The following is a 21,601-nucleotide window of genomic DNA, read 5'->3' as shown; positions in this document are numbered from 1 at the left end:
AATTTGTTCCCCCGCATTCCAATCCTTCCATTAGAGAAGCATGGGATTTGCCGGGAGATCATTACTTGTAATATTCTCCCAGAGGTGGAGTGAAACTTTGGAGCTGGGTACTCTAGACCAGGGGTTCTCAACCCAGTCCTCAAGGACCCCCGAACTGTCCAGGATTTAGGGATTAACCTGCTGCGTCTAATGTGTTTTTAGGGAAAGGGGGGGGGGGGGGACAAACACTTTAGACACAACAGGGTAATCCCTAAATCCTGGACCTTGGGACTGGGTTGAGAACCCCTGCTCTAGACCCTGGATTAGAAGTTAACCATTTTTACAGGAATGTGGGGGAAAGCAGACTCAGTAAACTTTGTGTATATATTTATAACAACGTTATTCTTTTAAACATATTATTGAGTCTTCAACTTTCTGCACCTAAAGAAATAAACACTTAAAAAAAAAAAAAAAAAAAAAACATAAAAATAACGGACCAAATAGATTTGTAAATCATACGTGTATTTTAGTGCTGAAGGTTTAAATTGTATTATGTGTATTCTGTTGTCAGAAGAGTCAAGGTAATTAGAAGCATAAGAATCTCCTGCAGACGTCAACGCTAAAATATCTGTCTGTTGCCAATAGGCCTCAAGGCTACAGTTCTGTTACAATTTAATAATGAACAATATCCTTTGAACATTTTATAAACAACACTAGTTAAGCGAATTGCTTAGATTCCATTACAATTTTTTCCTCATTTTTCTATGGGAAAATATATTTTAAACTTAAGATAAATATTTTATAAACATAAATATTGTTGCGAATTGCTAAGAATTTTTCATTTGATTCTGAACAAAAGCTGGCAGCATATCCCCTCCACTACAGTATATGAAAGCGCTCTCCTATTGAACGTGTCTCATATGCATTTTTTATTTTGCGATATTGTGCATTGATGGTTATATACCGAGTACTGAGAGGGCAGCTGACTACAATTTCCAACATCCAGGGGTGGATCCGTAGCTGAACTCATCGGGCGCTGGAAGATTTAAGTAGTGGAGTTGCCAATAATGTGCAGCGTGTTTACATTCCCAAAAGTGTGAGGGGAACAGGAGAGAAAGGATATTGGTAGAGTATCCTATGGAGTGGAATATCCTACTAGTTACAGGAAAAAGTAAGGGTACAGTAGAGAACTTAACGCGTGGATATTAAAACTTAACTTTTAATGATAAATTTCTAATATATAAAAACTGGTGAGAGTCAACACCCAAAAACACTTGTGTGTAAAACAAAAAATATATAAATCAAATAGAATACTAGAAAAGCTACAATTTCTGGGGAAATTGTGTGAAGTGTTCTTGCCTCTACCAGTAGTCTACAACTGGAGTGGGTGGAGTAACTATTATTTATTTATATAACACATTTAATTGCAACATTGTTGCCCAAAGTGCTTCACAGTTACATTAAAACATACATTTATAAAAACATTAGCAGGTGTACAAAAGGCCCTGTCTATGACATCACTTGCTGCTCCAGCCTGGCACAGGTCAGAGTATTTTGGCGGTTGCCATCTTCAAACGGTCCTATTTTAAAAACTATAAATAATTGTCACTATAAATTGTGAAAACTATCAGGACTATGGCTTAGCCGTGGACATGTTCAGTGGCAGCAGGGATAGCTGAACGTTTTGATATAAGATTTGTGTACGTGGGCTTGACAATGAGGGAGTGGTGGCAGTTTAGAAATCATGTCTTGATTTTTCAGCTTTTCCCAGCTCCCACTCTAGGTTTGAACATTTTGCCATTCATTCCTATGGGACCAATTTCGCCACAAGAATTACGATATTCCGTGAACCATTCGGCGAAACGTTCCACAAAGTAATAGCAATCCAATCGGGAACAATCCGCACGTTTCGGTATATTTTTGTCTATGTAGTGTAAAAACTGTGGGAGGAGTTAGGGTGGCAAATTTGGCTATAATAATAATAATATATACATGTGAGATAACATTAAGTGGTCTTGCTATTCAAGAACACTTAATCAACACTAAAAGTTGCCAACACATGTCTGGGATATGTTGCAATTTGATAAAAAAAAAATGTTGTAGTGGGAATTATTGTCTGTGCGTGGTAGCTATAGTTAAAGCCAAAAAGTCGGGTAAATAGTGCCCACTTGTATCTGGGGGCCGCAGCAAGGTGTTTCCAACACTTGTCTGGGAATAGCTGCAAGTTAAAACAAAATGCATAGTGGGGATTATTGTCTAAACTGTGCGTGATAGCTTGTAGCTGCCTGTTAGAATAGTAGGTAGATCATATTATGTATACAAATCACATAATTCTGTACTGGCTCGCGGTAAAAGAAAATTCTTAAAAAAGGTGAGGCTTGCTGAAATTGTTCAGGTCCCTTAAAGTGTCAGTGAACAGCTACATTCATACAGTGGGCAGGCCCTGTGCAACTTGTGTCTTGATTAACACCTACAAGGTTGGCCTCACACACAGAAGACCATGCAGAGAGCACTACTGTAGCACTCTCTGCATGGTCCTAGTTACCTCGACACAGTACACGCATGTCTAGTGATGCACTCGCGCTGTGCTGGATGGGCATAATTGACATCAGGATGGCTCTCCGCTACAGAAGAAATTCTTGGTCATATCTTCCAACTGCTTTGGATATGGTGAGACAAGCCAGGCCCGTTATAAAAGATACTTCTTGCTGTTCAAAGTGTCTTTCGTTAAAGAAAGAGGACAACAGAGAAAATCCAGAAATGGCACAAGTTCATCACTGAACACGTTTGTGTTCAGCAAGGTAACTATAAGGCATTTCTACCCAAGCGCTTATCAGAAGGCATGTGCACTGCATCACATGACACTTGGCTCTGACCTTATTCTTCCTCCGATTCATTTAAACCATTGAAAACAGGTTTACTGGCTATACAGTGATTTGAGAACAGTCTAGCAAAATGTAGAAAAAAGCAAAGTAGACAATATCTAAGACTGTGAAAATAGTGATTTAAAAAAAAAAAAAGTCTCTCTAAATTTGGCTATTCTGTCCTATAGCCAGCTGTCAACTAACTGCAAGTCCACGTTTTATGAATAAATCACTTTGACAGTAAATTTGCTAAACTTAATGCACAGGTTACACACATATTATGGTTAAACTCAAACTTGGCACCCAAAACTCCTGGTATTTAGTGACCTGACCCTGACTGACAAAATCCTGACCACACATCTCCAGCTCATCTTAAACAATGATGAATTGTCTTTTGGGTCCATTATTTATTTATTTTTAAGGCATAGAGACTACAGAACAAGTACACTATTGTTTTAACACAGACAGTTATATTTATATCCAGTGTGAAGATTTCCTGCTCCCGATCTGCCAAATACTTGTACAAGTCATGTAATTCAGCTCCTTTGTTTCCCATTTAACCTCTCAGTTGTTGATTGTTACACTGCGTTATAACGATAATAGCAGATAAGCATCAATTGTCTTCGTACGCCACTCAACAACCTTAAAATCGGGTTTAAATGTAGAATGAAAAAAAATAGCTTTGCATACAACCAGATAGCCAGGTATATTTTATATTTAATTCACATTCACTGCAAGGATTTTGTTCTCATCTATACGCAATTCTATATGCAATTATCTGCCATTGAGAAGTTAGATCACTTTGTATATGCAGCCCTAACCACACCTTTCCTGGTTGAGACTCACAGTCTCCATGAAAAAGGTTTCATTTTTACAGCACAGTTCTTATCTAATGATCAGTTGTCCATGATCTGTACACCAAAACAGCTTCATTAAAGTAACACTACAGCATTAGGAATATAGGCATGCACTCACTATTTATATTATCAGGCTTCCCCTGTGAGAGGTTTAAAAAAAAGTTACTTGCTTTATATCTGACGACACACTGTTCTCTGCGCTGCTTCTCTGGCTGAGATCATCAATCCAGATGAGCACAGCTAATCCAATGATTCCTCATGGTAAAGCATTGGGAGTCTGATGCACATGTGCAGCAAATCGGCCACCAGTGTCAATCAACAACTCTAGACATTGGTCCTGCAAACTTTGCATGACTAAACCAAGGAAGTCCCTCTAGTGGCTGTCGAAGTGACAACCACTAGAGCTGGTCATAGGCAACATTGTGGCAGGCTTATGCAATGTATGATCATATAATGTAACTAAACCCCCATTATTTTTGCCTAGATTAGGTGTTTTTAAAGAAACTAATACAATCTGTCAACATTAAAGTTGTTGTTTAGTGGATAGGTGAGTGCGCTGGATCTTGTGTAATAAATATAAATATATATATATATATTTTATATACATACACACACACACAACATACAGTATCTCACAAAAGTGAGTACACCTCTCACAGTTTTGTAAATATTTTATTATATCTTTTCATGTGACAACACTGAAGAAATGACACTCTGCTGCAATGTAAGTAGTAAACGTACAGCCTGTATAACAATGTAAATTTGGTGTCCCCTCAAAATAACTTAACAGACAGCCATTAATGTGTAAACTGTTGGCAGCAAAAGGGAGTAGACCCTAAGTGGAAATGTTCAAATTTGGCCCAAAGTGTCAATATTTTGTGTGGCCACCATTAATTTCCATTATTTTTACTGCCTTGACCCTCATGGGCATGGAGTTCACCAGCGCTTCACAGGTTGCCACTGGAGTCCACTTCCACTCCTCCATGATGACATCATGGAGCTGGTGGATGTTAGAGACCTTGCACTCCCCCACCTTCCGTTTGAGGATGCCCCACAGATGCTCAATAGGGTTTAGGTCTAGAGACATGCTTGGCCAGTCACCTTTACCTTCATCTTCTTTAGCAAGGCAGTAGTCGTCTTGGAGGTGTATTTGGGGTCGCTATCATGTTAGAATACTGCCCTGCGACCCAGTCTCCGAAGGGAGGGGATCATGCTCTGCTTCAGTAGGTCACAGCACATGTTGGCATTCATGGTTCCCTCAACGAACTGTAGCTCCCCAGTGCCGGCAGCACTCATGCAGGCCCAGACCATGACACTCCCACCACCATGCTTGACTGTAGGCAAGACACACTTGTCTTTTTACTCCTCACCTGGTTGCCGCCATCTGAACGAAATAAGTTTATCTTGGTCTCATCGGACCACAGGACATGGTTCCAGTAATCCATGTCCTTCGTATGCTTGTCTTCAGCAAACTGTTTGCAGGCTTTCTTGTGCATCTTCTTTAGAAGAGCCTTCTTTCTGGGAAGAGCGCAATGCAGACCAATTTGATGCAGTGTGCGGCATATGGGCTGAAAACTGACAGGCTGATTCCCCACCCCTTCAACCTCTGCAGCAATGCTGGCAGCACCCATATGTCTATTTCCCAAAGACAACCTCTGGATATGACACAGAGCACATGCACTCAACTTCTTTGGCTGACCATGGCGAAGCCTATTCTTAACGGGAACCTGTCCTGTGAAACCGCTGTATGGTCTTGCCCACCGTGCTGCAGCTCAGTTTCAGGGTCTTGGCAATCCTCTTATAGCCTAGGTCATCTTTATGTAGAGCAACAATTGTTTTTTACAGATCCTCAGAGAATTCTTTGCCATGAGATGCCATGTTGAACTTCCAGTGACCAGTATGAGAGTGTGAGAGCGATAACACCAAGTTTAAACACATATATACAGGGAGTGCAGAATTATTAGGCAAGTTGTATTTTTGAGGATTAATTTTATTATTGAACAACAACCATGTTCTCAATGAACCCAAAAAACTCATTAATATCAAAGCTGAATATTTTTGGAAGTAGTTTTTAGTTTGTTTTTAGTTATAGCTATTTTAGGGGGATATCTGTGTGTGCAGGTGACTATTACTGTGCATAATTATTAGGCAACTTAACAAAAAACAAATATATACCCATTTCAATTATTTATTTTTACCAGTGAAACCAATATAACATCTCAACATTCACAAATATACATTTCTGACCTTCAAAAACATAACAAAAACAAATCAGTGACCAATATAGCCACCTTTCTTTGCAAGGACACTCAAAAGCCTGCCATCCATGGATTCTATCAGTGTTTTGATCTGTTCACCATCAACATTGCGTGCAGCAGCAACCACAGCCTCCCAGACACTGTTCAGAGAGGTGTACTGTTTTCCCTCCTTGTAAATCTCACATTTGATGATGGACCACAGGTTCTCAATGGGGTTCAGATCAGGTGAACAAGGAGGCCATGTCATTAGATTTTCTTCTTTTATACCCTTTCTTGCCAGCCACGCTGTGGAGTACTTGGACGCGTGTGATGGAGCATTGTCCTGCATGAAAATCATGTTTTTCTTGAAGGATGCAGACTTCTTCCTGTACCACTGCTTGAAGAAGGTGTCTTCCAGAAACTGGCAGTAGGACTGGGAGTTGAGCTTGACTCCATCCTCAACCCGAAAAGGCCCCACAAGCTCATCTTTGATGATACCAGCCCAAACCAGTACTCCACCTCCACCTTGCTGGCGTCTGAGTTGGACTGGAGCTCTCTGCCCTTTACCAATCCATCCATCTGGCCCATCAAGACTCACTCTCATTTCATCAGTCCATAAAACCTTAGAAAAATCAGTCTTGAGATATTTCTTGGCCCAGTCTTGACGTTTCAGCTTGTGTGTCTTGTTCAGTGGTGGTCGTCTTTCAGCCTTTCTTACCTTGGCCATGTCTCTGAGTATTGCACACCTTGTGCTTTTGGGCACTCCAGTGATGTTGCAGCTCTGAAATATGGCCAAACTGGTGGCAAGTGGCATCTTGGCAGCTGCACGCTTGACTTTTCTCAGGTCATGGGCAGTTATTTTGCGCCTTGGTTTCTCCACATGCTTCTTGCGACCCTGTTGACTATTTTGAATGAAACGCTTGATTGTTCGATGATCACGCTTCAGAAGCTTTGCAATTTTAAGAGTGCTGCATCCCTCTGCAAGATATCTCACTATTTTTGACTTTTCTGAGCCTGTCAAGTCCTTCTTTTGACCCATTTTGCCAAAGGAAAGGAAGTTGCCTAATAATTATGCACACCTGATATAGGGTGTTGATGTCATTAGACCACACCCCTTCTCATTACAGAGATGCACATCACCTAATATGCTTAATTGGTAGTAGGCTTTCGAGCCTATACAGCTTGGAGTAAGACAACATGCATAAAGAGGATGATGTGGTCAAAATACTCATTTGCCTAATAATTCTGCACTCCCTGTATATATAGAAATGTAGTAATGATAGCACTACAAGGACTTCAAAGAAATATATTGTGAAAAAACTTTATTTATATATGTATACCAATAGGTTTTATACACACACAAGCAAATAGTGTGCATTAGTACAAGACAAAAATAAAAGGAGATTTAAAATAATGAAAAAGTGGAGATTCATCATTTGAAAATAAGTTAAAAGCACTGCATTAGCAAAACAAGGTACTCTTGTGAGTAGTTGGATGAGCGCCATAAAATAAACCATTAGGTTACATTTCTAGTCGACATTCGAGGAGAGTCCAGACCACACATACACAAACGTTGATTTAAAAAAAAGGATTCTCACATTGTGAGACAATTTTAAATACCATTTATCTTTTGGGTTATTTTAATGTCAATGTCAAATATCATGTCTCTGCTAAAGTAAAGTACGCAGAACACTGGAGGGATGAGATCGAAACTACTGAAATAAAGCTCTTAAATAATAAATGATTCTAAGAAAGGTAAAGCAATCTTTTCTAGATTTCAATACATGAACCCAGCACTGCTTTTAATTTAAAATGCAACATCAGCTGGGATGATTTATGTTGTACATCCTATGTTAGTAGAGGTTAAAAGGAACGGCGCCCATTGGTTTCTTATCTAAAAGTTAATGTAGAGAAAAAGAAATACAAGTGTCAACATGTGTGTTGTAGTGAATTGTGGTGAAATGAAAAACACATTTCAAAATTGAGGCAAAAATAGCAAGCTGCAACTATAGATAAATTGTTAATAAACAACAATTCCCTGTTCAGTGAATGAATTGCAAATGTTTGCACTCTTTTAGAGGGACATCTCAAGGCCATGTTAGGCCAAAATGAACAATAATTTGTAGAGATTCTCCAACGCAACTATTTTTTTAGGACATCTATTTTGGCCTCTAGTTTCAATTTCCTGGTCAGTTGCTGAAAATTCCTAGTTTATTCAATAAACCAGTTGATTGAATGAATGATTTAACCCAGCATATGGTTTGAAATCTCAAAAAATCATGAACAGGCATGCTAATACCAACCCACAGTTAGCAATCTCGGGTCTGTTGACTAAGTTGGCCAGAGATATACCGGAGCTTCAAAAGAGATACTTATGAAGGTTACTTTGGATCTTAATTTTAGGACTATATTAGAATAGCAGCATCGTTTATCATATAAAGTAAGTGTTTGGCAGACTTACGAGTAGTAGCAAGCAAGGTAGCAAGCTAAAAAAATTAATAAAATAAAGTCTACTGGTGTACATACTCTAGGAAAGTAGGAAATCCCAGTGCTGTTTAACTGACCTTGACCTAATGCTCGTCTATGCTAGTAACATTTGATGACGTGCATCCAAAGTTAGCTTAGTAGACATAACAACTAACAGCAACAAGAGTTTCTCAGCTTCGGTGATCATATCAGCAATTCAGGTCAAGGAGTTGAGCTCCAAAGTGGAGTCCCCATGGAGGTTTGAAAAACATTGCCATTGTAACGTCAGGACTTTATGAACTAACGCCTTAGTGTTTAGATTATATTGTCCATATTAATAAGAGCCAGGGAGGGCCAGGAAGTCATGTTTCATTCCTTGGTTTGGCTATTGGTATCAATGTCCATCAAAGTGTGTGTGGTAAACTCACATGGTTATCTGAAACATCAGAGCACCGAACAGTGAAAGAAGCCAGTCACGTAATATAAACAGAGACCCATCTAAGTACATATCCCTTTTAAATGCTGATAATAGATCAACTGAACGAGACTAAGACTACTCAACCGGAGCACTATTGCCCTGAGGAATTTGTTGTGCGATACATTTTATAAACCGAGAACATTAAATACAGTAAATAAATAACTACTTATACCTAATTATCAATAGTCTCCTAGTCTTCAGTAGATTTTGTAAATACCACCAAAGTAGTTAAACATTTACAAATGGTTATATCCCCACCCTGTGAGTACCAGTGGGTTAAAGGGAAAATAACTTTACCCTTCTTGGTGAGATTTACTATTGTAATATAATTTCTGTAGCACATGTGTAACTGTACAAAAAAATGGAAAATAAACCACTTTGTAACTATTGGTTTAAATATGTGTTGATTCAATTTGCTTGGGGATTTTTTTAAAATCATTTTTATATTCTTTTTTTCTTTATGGAATTATTGTCAATATCGGGATATTATAAATGCCTCTTTTGCCTTTTTCTTCTTTATTAGAGATATCTATCAGAAGGATGCTCTTACCACAGTAAGTTACATTAACTAAAAGCGTGGCTCTCAATGACCTTTGGTAAAGGAACATTGTAGGCACTTTAACAACTTCATCTTACTGATACTCGGCACTGGAGAAAAGGGGAGTAATTTATTTTATTTTACAAGGGGGGAACCTAATTAATAAGTGGCATTAGAGCTGTAGCATTAGGAACACAGATATGTATTCCTAATGCTAGAGCAGCGATGGAGAACCAATGGCACGCATGCCACAGTATGGCACACCAAGCCCTCTATATGGGCACACGGCCATAGGTCGCCGGTAGGGTGCCCAGCGGTGTATTGTTAGCACTGCCTTGTTAGCCTCGTGTCCTGAGGGGCCCAAGAGCTTGCCGGCTGGCAGCCTTTGGGAACCCCCCCCCCCCCCCCGAGGCAGGTGGCAGCTTGATTTGCGGTCGGGCGACGGGGGAGTGCTGTAGTTTGAGCTCTTACTGCTCAGCTCCCTCGTATGAAGCTTAGTGATGCCGGGAGACAGAATATGATGTCAGACCGGCTCCCGGCACCACTAAGCGGCGCGCAAGGGAGTTGAGCAGGAAGATCAGAGCTCCTTCGCTGTCTACTCTGCCAGTTTGGCTCCTGCCTGCCTGTCCAGCAGCACAAGCAACCCCTACAGCACCACTGGACCCCAGGTGAGGAATCCACTCCAGGTGAAAAAATAATAATAATAATAATAGTAATTTGTAAGTGTTGGGGGAAATGTGTATGAGTGTGTGTATGTGTATGTATGTCAGTGTGTGTGTCTGTAAGTGTGTGTGTGTTTGTCAGTCACTCTGTGCCTGTCAGTTAGTGTATGTTTATCTGTGAGTATGTGTGTGTCAGTGTGTGTGTGTGTGTGTGTGTATCTGTGAGTTTCAGTGTGTATAATTGCTGTGTTTAATTGCAGTTTTGGCACTTTGAGGGAAAAAAATATTCGCCATCACTGCGCTAGAGTGTTCCTTTAACAATTTTCACTTTAGTGAATAACCCTGCTTACTAATGCTTAGTTAGCATGTCCTAGGATGCCACCCCAGGATAGGAAACAACTCACTTAGCCCTGCTCTGGGAACAGAGTCAAACTCGGATTTATCTTTGAGTAAAAGACTATATACGGAGCTTCCAAGCTCCCAGGAGATACCATTAATACTTGTGAATGCATTGTTCTTATGAACTGTCATATATCCTTCATACCAAAACTGCTAATACAAAAACAAGTCTCTTGTCACTGAGAAGTGATTAGGCACCACAAATTACTTCCTCCCTACCCACGCTTTCCCTACTTTTTTTTTTTTTATTGTTTTCTGTATTTATTTTTTTTCCATAAAATTAGAAAAAAGTGAAAAGAACCTAATATGTCTTCTGAAGTAATTCGTATCATATTGCTTTCATAGATTTCGGTGTCACAGTATGATTGAAAACAATTTTGTGATTGATCACAAGTATTGATCACAAGCATACTACGTTCATTTAACATCTCTGTATGATCATTTGACTTGCTTATTGTATATATTATGGTGCAACAGGGGGAAAAAAAACCATTTAAAAGGAATACAGTCACCTCAAAAATATTATTAATATAATATTCCTTTCATCAATAGTGAAAGGGGAAAAAAATAATAACATAAGGATAATAAAACATAGCAAAATAGATGAATAGGTATATCTTTGCACTTTTTTGAATTGAGACAATATTGCACTATTTTGTATTTTTCTCTTTTTTATATGCCTAAGAATGTCAGTTCCCGATAGTTGTATTTAGGGATAAGCGTTCTTTCTACAGAATTCCTTAAAGGGACACTATAGTCCCACAGAGCAATTCAGCTCATTGAAGCGGTCTGGGTGCAGTGTCCCAGGTCCCTTAACCCAGCAAAGGTAATTATTGCAGTTATTAATTAACTGCAATAATTACCTTTATGGGTTAAATCCACCTCTACTGGCTGTTTACCAGACAGCATCTAGAGGGACTTCCAGTCACCTAACTGACGCTGGATGTCCTCACGCTCTCCATGAGGACATCCAGAGTCTCACAAATACACAAAGGAAAGCATTGTGAGGGCTAATGTGAGGGTTGACAATGCTGTGCATGCGCATTGTGTCTCCCCCAGCTATGTCAGTTAAGAGCAAAAGCGGACCCGAGTCAGCCCCTAAGGACTTTGGAGTTGAACTGGAGTTCAACCCCTTCTGCACCACAGGAATGGAGAGGAGCATCATAGGGAGCTAAAGTGCAAGGAAACAACTTTGTTTTCCTGGCACTATATTTTCCTTTTAAGCACTGCACTTGCACTTTACTGTTTAAGGTGGGGCACATCACCTAAATATTGAAGTATTTTCTTAAGTATATAACTGAGTCTAGATGCACAATGCACTTACAGGTGATAAATAAATATATGCACATTGTGCAGTAAACAAATATAAAAAAAGCACTGGAATATGTCCCAAAGCATAAAGCTTAGCAATGCAAACAATAAAAAGGCAGCACACGTGGCCGCCTTAGGGGTGACCAGCTGTGCGCTCCCCTCCTGTCAGTGTTTGAGTAGATCGAGGCAGGCGATCTTCTGTATCCTCTACCCGGTCTGACAGGAAGTGCTCGTTGAGAGCAAATAACAGCTCCAGTCAGGTCTAGGAGAGGATACAGAAGATCCACACAGGGGGGCTGGGGAAAGGGAGAGAGAGAGACACACATGGGGCTGGGTAAAGGGAGAGAGAAAGAGACACACTGGGGCTGGAGAAAGGGAGAGAGAGAGAGAGAGACACACTGGGGCAGGGGAACGGAAGAGAGAGAGACACACACTTGGGCTGGGGAAAGGAAGAGAGAGAGACACACACACTTGGGCTGGGGAAAGGGAGAAAGACACACTAGGGCTTGGGAAAGAGAAACAGGAGGGTTGGGGAAGGGGGAAGAGACACACACAAAGGTGCCTGGGAAGAGAAGAAAGACACACACAGGGGCTGGGGAAGATGAGAAAGAGTCACACACAGGAGTTGGGGGGACCATAAGAGACACACAATGGGGAGGTTGTGAGAAATACAATACAATATTAAGTGACACACAGGTGATGCTGCATTGGGGGGGGGGAGGGGGCAAAATATATCTTAAACCATATATCCTTGCACCGGCCCTAGAGGTAAGTTAACTAAAAATCGGCTTTTAGGTTAGGATCTCTCCCTTACCTACAGTCATGATCTACTGCTTAAAGGGACACTCCACTGCCCAAATAAAAAATAAATTACAATTCAGTAGATTTACCCCCAATTATAATGTACGTACATTTAATTATGCATTTATTTTATTGAGGTATATTTAAAACAAGCTTGCAAAAGCTGCATTGCTCTTATCTGAAGGCTTTGTAAGTCCCCCTCTTCTAACCCCACCCAAACTTCATGTGACTGTCCAATCACAGACTTTACAATGCAGCTCAATGAGAAGTCTTAGCAAAGCAGGTGCTCTGACAAATTGCTGCCTCTTGAGTTTAGCTTTACTGAGCTAAACTGAACTAGGAAGTTAAAGGACTGATTGTCTGACTGACAGCCAGTGGGTGTAACAAGGTAAATTTATAAAAATGCCAAGTTCTATTGAAATCTGCACTTTCAGGTCTTGAGAAAGTCCTGTGAACAGGACAAAACGCGTAGACGCAGTGCCTTTCTCCTCTCTGTTATCTATATTGATTGCCTGGCGTGCTGATATCCATCAAGTATGTCTACGGTGACTGCCTTCATTGAGATCCTATGTGTTCTACCATTCATCAACAAGTCTAGCAGTTTTTTATTACCCACCCCTCAACTCCCCCTCTCCCCCCCCCCCCCCCCCCCAGGTTTTTTTTTTTTTTTATTTTACATTTGTTTTATATAATTTTCAGAGAAATATTATTGTTGTTTTTGTATATTTGATTTTTTTTTTCTCTTAGAGAGAGGTATCTTCTGCCTCGTTTCCACTGAGCGGATCGGTTCGGGTCGGTACAGTTTGGAAGGTTTAGAATGGACCAGCCCATTCTGGTGAGCGTTTCCACTGCAAGTCAGACCTTCAGGGCCATGCAGGGTTTAGAAAAAATGCTCTTCCTGTCCACCAATCAATGGATTGTATAGTAGCTCCGCCCTAACCGAACCGTTCCATTTTCTATGGCCCTACATCTGAAGCAGGACCCTGAATGGATCGGTACGGTTCGCTTATATGGACCACTTTCATAATGGAAACACCCAAAATAGCGAACCGTACCGTACCGAACCGAACCGATCCGCTCAGTGGAAACGAGGCATTCCATTACCTCCAGTTTTTATACAATTTACATGCAATGTTATCAAAGGTTTTTTCACCAAGGTTTGCAACTTTTAGTTTCTGAGCCCCCTTTGTGTTCACATCTACTTTCCATTTGGACTGCAACATGCTGCTTCTGTATTAATTCAAACTGTTGCAGTTTTTGGGATGTATATGTTATGAACCAATGTTAGAATTGGATACATTGTTTATTTAGTATTTGTGTTATATGTCCCACCTAAGGGTTATTCATTACCTCTTGGGTAATTGTTTTAGCTGGTATTTGGTTTTATTAAAGGTATATATTTTTTATAGGAACGTTCTTTTGTTTCCTCTATATATTTGTGGAGCGCACATGCTATATATATTTTTAGTTAAATCAGCACTTTCAGTCAAAAAACAGGACACTCTTCACACACATCTTTTCAGCAAGCTAAAGTGCTTTGGGTGCTTGGAGTCTTCCTTTACACAAGGTGCATTTTATCTGTATTATCAGAATCTTGTGCATTTTGCATGCTAATGTACTTCAATTTAGACAGAAAATGTGTCCAAAAAAAAAAAATGATATTTTTGAATAGGGTCTGAGCATCCTCCGATTAGCCTTATTTCTGCACAGTACAAAACAGTAGGCAACACGCCTGACATATCTATGCCATACAGAAATGATGCTAAAAGAATATCTTTATTCATTCCACTTCTTCCAACTGTCCAGTATCCTTGTATGCAATATATATTTTTACCGTCTACAGACTGATGATAAAATGAAATAAAACAGGCTCTTGCCAATCACGTAAAAAGCTGTAATGCAAGATCAAGATTACAAATGTATTAATAATGGTCAATATAACAAAACAGAATATCACATGAGGATATCAGCAGCCCTTCTGCCAACGCAAGGCTTTAATTATCTAATTTCGCTCACGAAAAGCATATGCAGCTGGGCTGTGTATAATTCTGAAATGCTGCCTGCAATCTGTGATGGTACAAATCAGTATGGAAGACAGGATGCTTTGAGTTAAACTAGCAGCCAGTGTCACACGCAAGGAAACAACAAGCAGGCTCAATATGAAACAATATGCTATTCTGATACGAGCTGGTGACATGATGAGACATAATACGGCCTCTGCGATGGAATGGTTCTAACAGAATTCTGTACCTCCGTAGCAACACGAGCAGAGATGTTCTCAGGTCTTGCGATTTCTCCTCTTAGAGAGATTCCCTTGAACTGAATGTGATAGTGGGGAGCATATATGATCGTCAGACATGATGTTCCAACACAAGTGGCAGGATGGATAGTCCAAAAACAGCATAAAAACCCAGTGCTTGCTTATAGGAACCACCCACACAGCAGATGGAAGGGAAGGGAATATATTTAACCCATGTCAGCACTTTGTGTGACTTCTGGTTTTTACTGGTTATTTATTTTAGAGTGGGTTATGAGTCATTGTTAGTAAGACAAAAATATTGATGCAACAACGGTCACAGTGACACAGGCAAATTCTATTTTGTGATAAGGTTTGCGATTCCCCAGTGCAATGTACATTCTTTCGATCCCGGCCACCTTACATGAAATACCTGCAGAGTCAATATGACCCAGTCTCATTAACAACACTTACAGTGCGGTCGATAGACTGCATTTAGAATTAGAAAGAAAAAAAAATCATCCAATATACAGAATTTATAACAAAACTAGTTATCTCTTGAAGGGAGAAACCCCCATCAATGGACACAAATACTTCTGCAATTCTGCATGTGTATGTTATAAAATCACAAAGGTGTACAAAAAGAAATGTAAAAAAAATGTGTGCAATGTGTGTACCAAAGAACATCACAAAAGAAAACTTACAATAATGTGGTGTGCACATGTATCACAGAGCTCCACAGCACAAAAACTCACAGTAATGTGCAGTGGTATGAATATCACAGAGTTCCACATGAATAAAGCTCACAGTAATGTGTAGTGTGTGAGTGTTTTATGGGTTCCCCAGATTTAAGTCTCACCTTTTTGTGAAAATGTATTTCACAGATCACTGCAGCAATAAAAAACAAACAAAAAAAAAACAGAAATATACATTGTGTCCGAGTATCACTGAGTACCAGGGCAGTAATTTTAGTTTTATTTTAGATTTTCATACTATTCAACCACAACATTAAAACCACCTGTCTAATATCGTGTAGGTCCATTTGTGAAGCCAAAACAGCTCCAAATGTGTCCTGCTGTATATGGCATCAAGCAGCAGATCATTTAAGGTCCTGCAAGTTGCGAGGTTGGACCTCCATGGATTTGTTGGTCCAGCAGATCCCAGAGATGCTAATCTGATTTAGATCTGGGAAATTTTGAGGCCAAAGCAACACCTTAAACTCTTTATTGTGTTCCTTAAATAATTCCTGAACAATTTTTGCAGTGTGGCAGAGTGCATTTATCCTGCTGAAAGAGGCCACTGCCATCAGGGAACACTTTTGCCATGAAGCGGTGCACGTGGTCTCTTGGAAGACAATCTCTTGGAAGGTGATACATGTCAAAGTAACATCCACATGAATGCCAGGACCCAAGTTTTCCAGCAGAACATTGTCTAGAGCAGGAACATGAGAAGGTAGACAATACTAAGGACTGAAAGAGGAGCTAAAATGGATGTGGAAAGGAAAGGCAGTAGTAGTATCAGTTGTGATAGGAGCACTTGGCGCTATGACCCAAATGTTGGGGGAGTGGCTTCAACAGATTCCAGGTGGGACATCTGAGATTGCAGTCAATAAAAGTGCAGAACCCTCAGATTTCCAGGCCTCTGACAGAGGACCAGAGAATGAGAAATGCACAAGAATACCACCTTAGAAAGTCAGTTTTCTTTTTTGTATGTATGTATGTATGTATGTATGTATATACAAACATACATATACACACACATACCCACACTCACTCCTCCCCCTGCCCAGGTATAATTTTGTCACAGAGCTTGTCATGATAGTGTTCCTGTGTGCTATTTATTGGTCGTGTCCAGTCTTTCTCCTAATGCAATCAATTGGAGACCTTTGCTCATGTTCAGTATGACAAAGGGCTCTGAATGACATTTAAGTAGAACGCACCATTTCCATAGGCAGGGGGGATATTTAAGCAACCAGCTTATATGTAGTGCAAAATATTTTTAATAAATACATAATATAACACACAATGATGCAGCACGCATTGTAGAGAAAGCTATACAGATAATTTGCAATTTGTTACACTATAACATTAAAAGAAAGAAAAACACTTTAACCCCAGTTTATTAACCTGCGTGATCCGTGTTCTACTACTCTTATAAAAACAAACAAAAAATGTATAACTAAAATTCTGAGCCAGTTACAGAGTTACAGAGTTACAAGGTAGACATTGCAGGTTACAGAAGGTAAATAATTAACTCTAATCATTATTAAAGCCAGCAAACTGTGCTCAAAAACTAGGATTGGAAAGAAAATAAATACAGAATGACTTGTTGAGTACTTAATGTAAACACAATGTCCAATTTGCTGGCTTCAACTAGTACAGACAACAGTACATAACATCCAAACTGTAGCAGAATGTGCGTGTCTGAATCTGCAGTTCAAACACGAATAATTGCAAACTTTATAATACAGTTAAAAAAAACAAGCTTCTAGGGCTTAATATAGTGTGTAACCTTGAGAGAGAGAGAGGGGAAAAACACAAAAAAAACACCAGCACTTGTGTTATTCAAGATTGCCTGTGAAAACTGCGGCTTTAAACCTACCAACCAGTGTTGGAACTACCGCGGTCACAGGGGTCGCATCTGCGATCGGGTCCGTCACTCCAGGGGGCCCGGCCACCCCGCCAGCTGAGTAATGGGGCCCCGGCCCGCACAGTGTAACCGCTGGGGCCGCATTAAAGGGGCCCATCGGGTGGCCCATCATGTTAGGGCCACCCAATGCTGTGTAATTCCAGTGGGCCCGGTCAGCGCTTTAACAGCCGACCGGCCCCCTCTGATGATGTCAGATGCTGAGAGGAAGTGACTGCCCCGGTCACTTCCTCCCAGCAACCACTGGGAGCCGCACAGGAGGAAGGAGAGGGAGTCAGAGTTGGAACTCTGACTCCCACCAGCCTGAGCCACCACTGGACCCCACTGGGAAAGGTATGTGTGTCTGTATGTGAGCGTATGTCTGTCTGTGTGTCTGTATGTGAGCGTATGTCTGTCTGTGTGTCTGTATGTGAGCGTATGTCTGTCTGTGTGTCTGTCTGTGAGTGTGTATGTATGTATGTATATCTGTCTGTGTGTCTGTATGTCTGTGTGTGTGTGTGTCTGTCTGTCTGTGAGTGTGTGTATGTCTGTGTATATGTCTGTCTGTGTATATGTCTGTCTGTGTATATGTCTGTATGTGTATATGTCTGTATGTGCATCTGTATGTGTCTGTGCATCTGTATGTGAGTGTATGTCTGTGTGTGTGTGTATATATATATGTCTGTATGTCTGTGTGTGTATATGTCTGTGTCTCTGTGTGTGTGTATTTGTGTGTTTGTGTGTGTATGTATGTATGTGTGTATCTGTTTGCATGTGTAGGGGGAGGGGGCAACGTATGGGAGGGGGATGATAGACATATAAGAAGAGTGTGGTGGGGGTGACGTATGGGGGGGAGGCGAGGGCAATTTTCGCACTAGGGCCCCTTGGTTTCTAGTTATGCCCCTGCTACCAAACCCAAAACATTGTATTTATTGATTTAGTGGAGATTTGGTTACAGGCGATCTCTAATCCAAAGCCTATACCATACTTTACATCAGAAATTTCTGATTCGGTGATTCAATGCCATTCATAGGGCACATCGCAACCATTAAATTAGCTTATTGGCTCAGACAGCTAAAAGCTGTTCATAAATTCATTGCAATGTTTTGCATTGCAGGGTTAAACAGACAGGGGCACTGCACCCAAATCACTTCAATGAGATGAAGTGATCTGGGTGCCTTTGGTGTCCCCTTAAAGAACTATATGCAGTGCTCACTTTGAGCACTGCATATAACTCATCAGTCAGCCTGTGGCTCCAGCTGACAGGAGGAAGCTCCATATATCTGGGTCTCCTTTGAGTGAACAGGAATTTAAACCTGCTCCCATTAAGTTACAGCAATAGTAAATAGCCTATTTAAATGGCAATAGCAGTGCATATGTCAGTCTGGCCATCGGTTCTGTGTCAAACCGTCAAGAGAAAATAATGGGCTTTGCTAATGTAGAAATGTAATATGTCGAGCAAAGATCCACGACACAGGTTCCTGGGGTACCTTCTGCTTATGTCAGTCTGCTAAAAAAAATGGACAGGATTGGGAGATGGCATCAAGGGCATGCTGGAATCATGACCATATGGTGTTTAGTGTGCCACTTTAAGCACTCTTTCCTATACAATACATTTGTATACCATTAAAGTGCACTAAATCCCTCACAGTTTCGTTTATAAACCGAGCGGTCTGATTAAGTTGGTGGAAGTTCATGATGAATTTTTCCTTGTAGCTAGGCACGCTAAAACAATATGCTGCTTATTTATTTTGGATTAAGAGACCAAACAAAGCTTCCAGTCACTAAACTGCTGTGAAAGGGAAAAATGTCAGAGAGGTGGGGAATCTGGAGCATACTTGCCATTACAATTAAAAACACATTCTATGAATTTGTTCCAGAAAAATACCAAAGGCTATAATATAAACCTTTAGTTTAATAGGCAATGCTGTATAAATGTTTGAGGATTTATAAAATAAACAAAATCATCAACCAGAAAAGTGTAAATGTTGCCTGGTTTATGTGGATGGAATTACCATTTTATCTTTCTAATGGACAATATACGCTACACACTAAAAGCAGATACTTTACACAAAAAGAACAGCTAACTCTGTTCAGTCAAAAGAGTTATGGAGTGACAGTGCTTTAATATTTTTAGTATACATTTTAGGGATTCTAAAAAGCTGATCTGTTAATTTCTGCTGTGTATTCAAGCTATTATTAGATTAAAACATAATACAATTAAAAAAAAACAGCTCCCTGGGAGAGTCGGAACAAGAAGGGTGAGCAGGTGGCAAAGTAGGAACAAGAAGGGTGAGAGTAAACAACCTTGTCAAGTACCAATTTTCATTCAGCCAAGGCTGGATTTTCCATTAGGTTGAGTAGACACATGGCTCCTGGGGACACCTACTCAGCCTGTTAACAGCTCCCTCCTTACCTCCTGCCCAGTATTTGCTGACTTTGGGCTCGCTATTTGGGCTCGCTATTTTTAGTCTAAGGAGACTGATCTGTGCACCCCCCCCCCCCCCCCCGACTAAGCACAGCAATCTGTGCATGGCCACACCCCCTCAAACTGAACACAGTGATTTCTGCATGACCCAACCCCCTCAGACTAAAGTGATCTCCTGACGAGAGAGGACTGACGAGGCGAAGGGAGAGAACTAGGCCAGAATGGATAACTCAATTATAGGTACACACACACACACAGCAACACATCTGCTCCCAAAACAGTTACACACCAACTGCTACTTGTATTGCCGCCCACACCGTTATATGCACCTACTGCAACACACACTGTCCACAAACATACACTTATACCAACACTGTTACACAAAGTGAGACATACCGCTAGCCACACTGTGCACACACAGCTACACACACTTTTATACACCCACAGTCTACACAAATACATATTGAAACACACACACACAGACATACATACTCATATAGACTTGCACTCAGATATTTCCACACACTGTGTGTGTACACTGATCAGCCACAACATTAAAACCACCTACTTAATATTGTGTACGTCCCCTCTTGTGCTGCCAAAACAGCTCTAATCCCACAGATGTTCAATCGGATTGAGATCTGGGTAATTTGAAGATCAGGGCAACATCTTGAACAGCAAACTGTGATGCACTGTGTGTTCTGACACTATTCTATCATGGCCACCATTACGAGTTTCAGAAATTTGAACTACAGTAGCTCTTCTATTTGAGTTGATCAGACAGTCTAGCCTTAGCTCCCCACATGCATCAATGAGCCTTGGGCACCCACGACCCTGATGCTGGTTCACCAGTTGCCCTTCCCTGCCTCACTTTTAGTAGGTACTAACAACTGCTTACCAGGAACACCCCACAAAACGTCATCTAGCCATCACTATTTGTCCCTTGTTAAAGTCACCAAGATCGTTTCGCTTGCCCATTTTCCTGCTTCCAACACATGCAATTCAAGAACTGACTGTTCAGTTGCTGCCTAATATTTCACCCCTCGACATGTGCCATTGTAACAATATAATCAATGTTATTCACTTCACCTGTCAATGGTATTATATGTTGTGGCTGATCAGTGAATATATACAATTATTATAGTATGGAAGGGAAGGATTGGGGGCTCAAGAATTCTGTGCCTATAAGCATTTTGATTGGATCAAAATGGGCATGGTTCTGCTTCAGCACCATCGTAATATATCCAATCCACCCTTTGCAAAAAATGAACTGAGAAAGGATTGTCCTATAGATGTGCAACATGACCTAAGTGTGGCAAGTTAATCAGTTATATGGCCTCATGGTTTAGGATGAAGCACCACTTATCTGGGCTTCATTAGATTTCTGGTGTGCCTTCTGCATCATGATATTGACAGTTGTGGAAAGAAAAATAAAATATATATATATTTAAAAGAACGTTCCAAGCTCAATAACCTACAGTTCATTGCAGTGGTTATGATACCAGTAGTATCCTGGCACCCTTCCAATGGTTTGACAACTTTTTTAAGGTTTGGCCAAGTGCAGGTCACAGCCTCCTCTGGAGCTGTAAACTCCTGCTAGTGGTTAAGGTGCTGTAGTGGTTATGGTGCTTTTTCTTTTTTATTCATTACAAAAACTGAAAATTATTATAATGGACTGGAAACTGTACAGTAAAATTGAGGCTAAAATAGTCAAAATGAA

The 21,601-nt window shown here is 40.5% G+C and overlaps 1 protein-coding gene across 2 annotated transcripts in view; it reads right to left on the bottom strand.

The window, feature by feature from the left end:
* Window positions 1-21,601, bottom strand: part of LRRC8D (leucine rich repeat containing 8 VRAC subunit D) — a 107,509-nt gene that overhangs the window by 60,485 nt on the left and 25,423 nt on the right. Inside the window, exon 1 of one of the 2 annotated variants that reach the window (XM_063428370.1) lies at window positions 14,843-14,974. The exons of the other annotated variant lie outside the window; for it this stretch is intronic. The gene's annotated coding sequence lies outside the window, so the exon portion shown is untranslated. Of the gene's footprint in view, window positions 1-14,842; window positions 14,975-21,601 lie in introns of those variants that run through there. 2 annotated transcript variants of the gene reach the window in all.

This window comes from Pelobates fuscus, chromosome 7 (assembly GCF_036172605.1).
Source record: "Pelobates fuscus isolate aPelFus1 chromosome 7, aPelFus1.pri, whole genome shotgun sequence".
NCBI classification, from domain to species: Eukaryota; Metazoa; Chordata; class Amphibia; order Anura; family Pelobatidae; genus Pelobates; species Pelobates fuscus.
This window is presented reverse-complemented; position numbering and strand designations above follow the sequence as displayed.